Source organism: Echinops telfairi, unplaced genomic scaffold (genome assembly GCF_000313985.2).
Source record: "Echinops telfairi isolate 266 unplaced genomic scaffold, ASM31398v2 ScPeMD7_7469;HRSCAF=8507_1, whole genome shotgun sequence".
Lineage (NCBI taxonomy): Eukaryota > Metazoa > Chordata > Mammalia > Afrosoricida > Tenrecidae > Echinops > Echinops telfairi.
This window is the reverse complement of record NW_022111373.1, coordinates 108,948,863-108,959,379: the sequence shown is the minus strand read 5'-3', so window position 1 is coordinate 108,959,379 and position 10,517 is coordinate 108,948,863.

The window sequence follows — 10,517 nt, the reverse complement described above, 5'->3', positions numbered from 1 at the left end:
AAAAAAAACCTTGGTGTGTGAAACAAGTGTGTTTGCAATTTAAAGGGGACACGCAGTCACTTTCAGTGTCACTTATTCTTAATTTATTCCAACTTAAAACAATTTCTCCTTACTCTAAAATGTATTTTAAAACCCAGTGTCCAGAATAAAACTACAGGTTAAAATCAAATAAGATAATTGAAGGAATAGAGTAATTAGGCATCTGTAAATTATGAAGTAGCTCCAATTCGATAAAGACCAAAAGAAAGCAGGATTCCAGAGGATGTGTAGTATCGGCTGATATTTATCATTACTCTGTTGAGTTTTGGAATATGTATATAAGATGGAGGGACATATTTAAATGCACAAATAATTTATAGAAGGGTGCAGTTTCTGTTCTACTTGCTCATAAAGGAAACGAAGACACTGCAAGATCACTAGCATGTGTTTGGGCCACACATGTGCTGAATAGTTTTGATGGCCCTTGCGGTCTTCAGCTGGAGGAACAAGACAAGACAATACGGTCTTTGTAAAGCTTTCCCTCAGCACCGAGCCTCTGCGGATGAGCCTTCAAACTCCATATACACTCTGCTGATGCACAGAATGAGCCATTTTTAATCCACTCAATTCTCAACTAGATATTTTATGCTTCCACTCCATTGCAGCATTTAGATCATACTCTTATTTCATTATTTTAAATAATATTGTGAAATCTGTAGCATAAGAACCACTCCTTTAACAGCCTTTGTGGCCTGTTACCATTATTATATAGTCATGTGCACTGACCTCTCATTATCCAGACAACATTTTGATTCTTTAACCTCTTCATACTGAAAAATATAAGAATAGTATGTGGAAATAAACTTTATATAAGACATATTAACTAGATTGGACTAACACTAAGGTGTCATGTGTAAAAAGCGTGTGATGGGAGTCTGCTTGTTTTAAAATAAAAACAATTTTGTTTTTCTAATTCTAGAAAGTAAAAATTAATTTTTTGAATTACATATAATGTTTCCACACATAGCCACCACTGTTTATAGTTGGCATATTTTGTATTTTTAATACAATGCACAGTAATAGTTTTGTGTATCTGATATATATTGTTAGATTGTAATCTTTAAAAGTCTAAAAGAGCACTGAATTCATATTCAGGGTGATGGAAGCATTTGGAAATGAATAGTGGTAAAGTTGCATTGTATGATGAATAAAATCAATGTCGCTGCATTGTACATAGATTGAAATGAAAAATATTTCATCATTTATACATGCATGTATATAGAGTAGATATATACACAAATATGTTAGTGTGTGTATATATAATCGTACTGCAATTATAAACAAAAGTACTTCTACCTCTATTGATTTCACTGTTTAATCCATTTTACTGGGCATTTATCAACATCAGTGTATAGAAACAAGTTTTGACTTAGTCTTTTAATGGAGTTGTTTTAATTTCTAGTGGATACAAACTTTTATTAACGAGGATTGCTTTTTTTTTTTTTAATCATATGGCATTGATATGAGTCTGAATCAACTCTCTGGCAGTGAATTTGGTTTTTGAGTGAGTCCACAGCTTTTGTCCATTTATCAAAAATGAATTGATTTTCTGATAGGGTTTCATGAGTTCTTTATAGATTATGTCCATAGATTATGTTTATCTGCCTAAACACAGATTAATCTGTTTAATCTATATAAAGTTTAATAGTTGTATGCATTTAAATTTTAAGATAGATTTTTTAAAAGTCACTAAAAAAGACTAAAGGAAAAAATCAAAGTTGATGCCAGAGAAACTTTGAAATTTTCTATTGACTATAGAATAGCTAAAAAAAAAATGGGAAATTACGCAGTAATAAAGCTCAATTGGAATTTTCAAAGGCAGTTTGAGACTACAAAGTAAAATGCTATAATGAAATGTGCAAAGAGCTGCAGTGAGAGAGTCAGAAAGGATTAACTTGCTCAGAATTTCTTTTCCTTTTTTAAAAAAAGTATCATTTTATTAGGGGGGTCTTACAACTCTTATAACATTCCATATATCAATTATATCAATCATATTTATACATATGTTGCCATCATCATTTCCAAAACATTTTCTACTTGAGCCCTTGGTATAAGCTCCTCTTTTTTCCCCTCCCTCTCCCATCCTCCCACTCTCATCAATCTTTGATAATAACAAATATATTGTTACTATTATTTCACATCTTACACCGTTGTGTTAGTCTGAGTACTTTAGAGAAACAAATCCACAGAAACTCATATGCATTAGAGAGAGTTTTATATAAATGGTAAGTGTACATTAAGAAAACATCCCAACCCAGTGCTGCCCAAGCCCACAAGTCCAACATTAACCCATATGTCCAACTCCAATCCACAAAGTCTTCCTCCATCTCACAAATCAGACACAATGATGTCAACTGCAGGAGGAAAGCCAAATCAGTGAACATGTAAGCATCTAAGCGCTGGCAGGGGTCTTCATACGGCTAGTCCAGCCCCCAGTGCTGCATCAGGTCCATGTGGCTTCTCCTTGGGGATGTCTTGCAAGAAGTGAGCCTTGCAAGCTGAAGTAGGAAACTGGCTGAGGCAGCTGCACCCTGGTCCGACCATCACAAAGCAAGAGACCCGAGAACTAGAAGGCGAGGCACACCAAGCCATTTATCTCTCTGCCCTTCAATTAACCCCACATGTGTTTATTAACTATCTCAACCGTCTATTGTCTCCCTTCACACATGTTTCTGTTATCCATCCCTTTTGGGGTTGGGGGCTATATATCTAATCTTGTGATGGGCTCCCCCTTTCTCACCCTTCCCCTAAGCTGAAAGAATGGAAGAAAAACCCCAAGCCTTGAATTGCAACATTGAAGGATTCTATGGGCAAAATATTGAATGGCATAGGAAGCATTAAAAGAGATGGAATGAATACACAGAATCACTGTGCCAAAAAGAATTATTTGGCCTTCAACCACTTTAAGAGGTAGCACGTAGTCAAGCATCAATTGGATCAAAGGAAGTATTCCAAGCTGCACTGAAGGCAATATGAACAAACCGGGCTCCAGGAACTAAAAGGATTCCAGCTAAAATATTTCAACATGCTGATGATGCACTGAAAGTACTTTCTTGTCTATGCCAAGGAATTTGGAAGACAGCTACCTGGCAAAACGACTAGAGAGGATCCATCTGTTCCCATTCCCAAGAAAGACAACATAAAGGAATACAGAAATTATCAAACAATATCAATAGCACACACAAGTAAAATTTTGCTGAAGAAAATTCTATAGAATTTGCAGAAATCGGTAGACAGAGCTGTAGGAAAATGCCACATGAAGGATATCATTACTAATGTCCAATGTCTTCATGGAATGCACAGAAAGAGCGCCACCAAGAACTTATGTTTTATTGAATATGCAAAGACATTTTACTGTCTGGTACCATAAGAAACTATGGATAACATTGAGAAGAATGGAAATTCCATAACACTTTATTTGGCTCATGCAGAACCTGGACCAAAGGCAGTTGTGTGAACAGGACATGAGATTTCTTGATAGTTTCAAATCAGGAAACATGTGTTATATTTGTATACTTCCACTATGCTTATTCCTATTCTATGCTGAGCAAATAATTCAAGAAATTGGACTATATGAAAAAGTGGCATGGGGATTGGAAGAATGCTTATTAATAACCTACAACATCTGGATGGTACAACGTTGTCTACTGAAAGCAAGGAAGACTTGGAGCCCAGGCTGATGGAGAGCAAGCAATATGGATTTCATCGTGAGGTACAAATCAATGTAACGAAAGCCAAGATCCCCACAGCAGGACCAGTAAGGCAACCTCATTATGAAAAGGAAAAGGACTGAAGTTGTCAAGGATCTCAGTTTGCTTGAATCTGCAACCAGTGCTCATGGAAGCAGCCATCAGTGAGTCAAAGCACATACTGCATGACGACAATCTTCTGCACAAGACCTTTGAACATGTTGACGAGCAAGATGTGACTTTGAGAGCTAAAGGGTACCTGGCCCAAGTCACAGTATGTTCACATACACGTGAAAGTTAGACAATGAATAAAGAAGACTGAAAATTAATTGATGCACTTAGATTATTGTGCTGGCAAAGAATCGCGAAAGAACCATGGATGCCCACAACACAGTAGTCTGTGTTGGAATAAATACAACCAGAATACCTCTTAGACACAAAGATGATGAAACTTAATCTCGTATACTTTGAACATGTTGTCAGGAAAGACCCATACCTAGAGAAGGACACTATGGTGGGTAACGTTGAGGGTTAGCCAAAAAAGGAAATATTGTCAAGGAGTTCATTTCATAGTGACCCTAGGTAGAACTGCCACTGTGGGAGTAGAAAGCCTAGTCTTTCTCCAGTGGAGTAAATGGTAGTTTTGAACTGCTGACCTATAGTTAGCAGCACAATCTGTGACCACAGTACAACCAGGGCTCTGTATGAGTTGTATGCGACTTGATGGCAGTGGGTTTTATTTGGAGTTTGGTCAAGGAGACAGGATGATACAGTGACTGCAACAGTAGGATCGAATATAACAAAGGTTGTAAGGACAATACAAGACAGGCAGTGTTTTGTTCTATTCTGCATGGAGTTGCTATGCGTCTGATCGAATTGACAGCTCCTGATAACAACAACCACATAAAATAAATATCACTTGCAGAGCAAGATTTTCATGATTAAAAGAGATAGCGAGTATAAAGGCTTAGCTCAGTATTTGGTACTCACCATATCATTTTCTTTCCTTTCTTCCCAGCCACTCCAGTAAGATATACATACCCTCTTCCCATGCCCCAAACAAGCCCTGGTCTGTCTCATTTGAATATGCCCATAGTTACACACCCGAGGTAAGTGTGACGGACTTTGAGAAAACACAATAAACACAGCCAAATTTAAGTATCAAATAAATTAAGGGTGGCTACTCACACTACCAAACTACTGCTCACATACCAATGAGCTGGTTATAAATTTATTCAAGCTATTCAAAATCCCCAGAGCATTGACTGGCAGATTTCATTTACATGTAATATTGTGTATCTAATCAGCATGTAATTCTCTGGGAAATTTTTAAGTTCTCAACCAGAGTAATATTTTTTTTTTTAATTCTCCCTCTCTCTTATTTTGGAATAACCAAAAATTCAAAGGGTTCCTGAAATAAGCTTTTTCAGGAGAGTCATTTTTTACTTGACTACTGGAAAATTGATCTCTCACTAAAGTGAAATATGAGAGAAACAGAGAGTGAAAGAAATAAAATAGAGATTAGCAGAGAGATTCTCATAGGTTAAAGAAGAAAATTTGGCTTAGTTCTAAAGAATTCCAATTCTCTTTTGACTACTGCCAAATATATTTAATTTTGATAGGATTTTTATACCATATGGATAAACATTATAATTTATCTTATTTCTCTAAAGCTCTGCTTAAATTTAATCTTCATTGAAAGGAAAGTTCTGGATTGAATTTGACTGTGAGATAATATTTGGAGACATAGTTTTACCCCTTAAAGTCCACTGCAAGACAGTGATAAATAGTGGCAAGGTTTTCTAACATTTTGCATTTAATATGACTTGGTTTAGTTTTAAATTCTCATATGGAAAAATACATAAGACTAATGAAGCTAAAAATGGATTTAGATGGTATGCAATCTCTGATAACCCATCAAATTTGAAAAGCAATGTCTAAACAGAGGACCCGAGGACCTTAGGCACTAAAATTCTTAGTTAAAATGCCAGTTCCTGGGCTTGTTTCGGGGATTCTGAAAGTAAGTTCTGTGAACCTAGAGTTTTATCAATTGCCCGATGTGAAAATTTTGAAAGCTCCATGCCTATATATTGGAATCGAGGTGAGAAAGAACCTAAGAAAAAGAAAGAAAAAAAAAGAGAGAGAAATCTCCTTGTTATGAAAGAAAAATTAGAACGAGGTCATGCAAAGGACACGTTTCTACATCCTGTGCTTTGTCCAATATAGGTGGCCTATCAAACTTTATCTACCAGCCTCTCCATACAAGAAAGATGAGAAATATGAGGCTGGCTGCTCCCACAAAGATCTATAAAGCTCCAGAAACCTTATACTATAGAGTCAGTATTAGTCAGAAACTACTCAATGACAATAGGTTTTGTTTTTGTTATTAAACTTTTAAAAATGCTGTAGAGTCTCTTGGGCAACACAGTCTCAAACAGTGTGGTGTTGGACAACTGTCCCTACGTGGTTGGGTGCACAGTGTGCAGTGTCCCTGTGCAGAAGCAGGAGGTCTGCCCCAGCCCACATGCTGCTGGGTACTAGGAATGACAAGCAGGGTCCTGAAGAAACTCCACAGACACTCCCCGGATGGGACAAGCAGGTGGAGGGGAGGTGGTGGCATCAGTGAGTCTGGAACCAATTAGAAATCAAGCAAGGATTTGTCTGGATACAGAAATTCTAGAAAAGCCCACAGCCACATTCCTTTGCCCTAGCTGGCCCTTTTCAGCAGAGCCTGAACAACCATTTTGTCTTGGTTTCTTAATGCTGTTTTAACAGAATGGACGGTGGGGATGATAGCACAACGCTTTCATATCTTCAAACCATTAAGTGATGGAATGTAAAATATACCTCAATAAAACTTTTTTTAATAAAACTTTTTTTTAACTTTTAAGAAATACCATAAGTGGATGGCTTCCACAAACGAAAATGTATTTCCTCACTATTTACTGTTGGTATCATTAGGGGCTCTCCAGTTGCTTCCGCCCCATAGCAGCCCGTGCGCAACAGATGGAAACACCCTGAGTCCGTTGGTGGAGCCGCTCTGTGGATGCATCTCCCTGAGGCCTTCCGCTCTCCCGCTGCCCCTGGACTTTACCAAGGCTGATGTGCTTTTCCAGGGACAGGGCCCTCCCGACAAAGCGTCCAAAGCAAGTGAGACAGAGTCTGTCCATCCTCGTCTCTTAAGAACACACTGGCTGCCCTTCTTCCAAGACAAGTCTTTGTCCTTTTAGCAGTCCATGGTCCGTTCAGTATTCTTCTCCAGCATCACAATTCAAACACATCACAATTTAGGAAGCGTGGAGGTAAGGTGCCGGCTCGAGGGGAAGACGCTCCTCAGCCTGCTCAAGTAGAAAATCTGATTCTCAGTTTCCCACGCCCCAGCGTTGCTCAGTTCCTTAGCTCTCGGCACACGGGCACAGTCTTTTCCTGACTTGATTTGTGTTTTGCTTTTCTCTGTGCCTGTGCAGCTCCTTTTATCTCCGAAGTGATTCTGTGAAGGATTAATCAATGTAACACCAAAAAAGCCTATTCCCAAATGGTATTGTGTTCACAGGCATTCAGGGGCAGGGGCCGGCACATCATTTAGGGGACCCAATTCAATCCATAGCACACTTCTTATCAGTTACTGGTTGACCCACAGTCTTATCTATAAGTATAAATATAACTTATACTTATCTATAAGTATAAATATAACTGACCCCACATGAGAGAAAAACAGGCAGACACGAAGACAAGATCCTCCCCACTGGAGACCCCACTGTTGACTGCTAACAAACAAATGTTTATTTAGATTCACATTATTTAAGTGAACGTCTTTCACAGGCCCCAAAGCCTGTCCTCCAGTCCCAGGTCTGACCTGCGAAGGCCTCTCTCTCCGCAGAGGCCAGCTCTCTGCTCAGTCAGTCCCTGGGTGATCTGGCAGGGATAGAGCTGCAGCCCCCACGGGTCATAGTTTCCAGAGACTGATGAACACAAATTCCCTAGTAACTCGTTTCTCTTCTTCCTGTTTGAGAGAGTGGAGATGAAAAGCACACACACACACAGCATTTTTTATGCTTGCTGAAATTTCCTCTGTGTGGGCAAGACTGACAACCAGGAACATGCCCTACAACTGCTACCTTTGTGAATGTGAGGGAGAAAGAGGCAGCCCAAATAACAACAGATTGTTTTAGGCATTCCTGGTGCACGATAAGGGCGTGGATGCGTGCCAAAAATAAAGACCTCCTTCCCTGAAAACTGGGACACAATTGCAAAGAAGAGCCATAGACGTTTCTTCCTTTCAGCAGACCTGGCCGATCGATGTCGCCTCTGAGCTCAGGTTTCTCCCTAAAGAGAGTTGAGGCAAAATCTTTGGAGAGAAGTTGAACAGTCACCAGTGTCTCTTACACTGTGTTGTGTCCCCCCAAGGCTGGAAATGACAGGGACATTTCCAAAAGAGAGAGATTATGGAAGTGCCCCCTGATGACAATCTTCATCATGCTTAAAGTCTACTACTAATCTCTATTTAAACCGGGGCAAACTATTCCAGAACACCTATATTCTCCACAACTCTTGTCCCTTCTCCTCGGTTTTCCAGCCCCACAAACATGGGGTAGCCGTGAGTCACAGTCAACTCACAGGCAACCAGTATGACAATTGTCAGAAGTATCTACACCTTAGACATGAGGTAAAAATATGTAAAACTAACTAAAGAAAAAAATCCCTTGCAGTCAACTTGATTCTAATTTATAACTACTCCACGTGTTTCAGAATAGAATTGCCAAAGGATTTTTAATGTCTGCAGTCTTATGGAATTACAACACCAGATCTTCCTACCAAGGTACTGCCAGGTGCATTTGAATCAAAACCTTCAGTAAGTAGCCAAGCATAAGTCATCTGCGTGACCCAGGGAACTGTTGACTAAAAGAAGTTTGTCAGTCTGGGCGGACTAGAAAAACAAATTCACAGACATTTATGTGTGTATAAGAAAGAGGTTTATATACAAGAGAAAACATCCCAGCCCAGTCCATAAGTCCGATATTAGCCCATATGTCTGATACCAATCTATAAAGTCCTCTTCGGACTCACAAAACACATGCAATGACACCAAATGCAGGAAGATCACAGGCCAGTGGGTGGGAAGTCTTGTGGATCCTGTGGCAGTGGATTTATCTCAGTGCTGACAGGGGTCTGCACACGGCTTCTCCAGCTCCAAGGCTCTGGCTGCCATCAGCCTGTCTCAGTGTGACTTTTCAACAAGAATGTCTCCCAGAGAGTGAGCAGAGAGAGAGTGTGTCTCCCTCCTCTAAGGAAAAATACAGTAGTTCCCAGAATCCTCCAGAGAAGGCCATGCCCACACGGAGGCCTCATTGGCTGTGACCTGATTGACAGGCTAGACTCCACCCCTTCACTCTAAATCTTCTCAAATTGACAAACGATTATATAACTACCACAAGAAGTTGAACAGATTTTAATGAAAACTTTATTGGTTCTGGCTATGTACCATTCAGTTGGTTCCAACTCATAGAAATCCAATGTACAATGAAACACTGCCCGATCCTGTGCCATGCTCACAGCTGTTGCTACATGTTGCTACATTGCTGCACCCACAATGTCAGTCTAGCTCCTGGAACATCTTCCTCTTTTTCATGAACCCTTTACCAAGTATGATGTCCTTCTCCAGGGACTGTGCCCTGCTGACAACATGCCCAAAGTATGTGACACAAAGGCTTGCCATTCAGATGTGTAAGCAGCCTTTGGGCTGTACTTCTACCAAAGCAGATTTCTTGATGCTTTTAGAAGTCCATGGTCTATTCCATTTTCTTCACCAACACCATAATGCAAATGCATCAGCTCTTTGGGCTGCCTTCCTCCCACAGCTAGCTTTTCCTAAATTGGCCCTTATGAAATATAATGAAATCAAGTTTGGCCATGAAGAAAAATCACAGCAACCTCAATATTTCATTAGTATGAAGTTGTATATCAGGAGCTATCCAAGAATTTCAAGAAAACTGCTTCACTGTCATACTGTTGTACTGATCCAGAAGTGACATCCTTTTGGGAGAAAAGGAAAAAAGGTTCCCAACTGTCTCATACGTGAGTGATGACCCTGTTTTCTGCCTGTAGCTACTTTGAATTGAAGGGTTTTATTATTAGAAGGCTTGCTGGAAACGAGGCGGATTTGAAGTACTTGCTCATGAAGATCAGGGATTGTAGTGTTCAGTATGGATTAGGACTCAATGTAAGCAAAGTCAAAGTCCTCACAACTTGACCAATAGGTAATATCATGATAAATGGAGAAAAGGTTGAGGTTGTCATGGATTTTGTTTTGCTTTGATCCCCAAACACCACTCAGAGAAGCAGTAGTCAAGAAATCAAAGGACATGTTGCATTAGGTTAATCTGATGCACAAGACCTCTTCAGAGTGTTGAAAAGCAAAAATGTTACTTTGAAGATTAAGTTGCACCTGACCCAAGCCATGGTATTTTCAATTGCCTCATAGGCATGTGAAAGTTGGACATTGAATAAGGATGACTAAACTAGAATCGATGCATTTGAATTGTGGTGCTGGTAAAGAATATTGAAAATACCATGGACTGCTAAAAGGATAAACAAATCTGTGGTGGAAGAAGTACAGCCAGAGTGCTCCTTAAAAACAAGGACGGATGAGCCCTATAGGACCAGTGGTGTGAGTGGCAAAACAGGGAGGGTAAAGGGAGAATGGGTAGGGAAGAGGGAACCGATTACATGGAACTGTGTGTGACCTCCTCCCTGGGGGACAGACAACCAAAAAGTGGATGAAGGGAGACG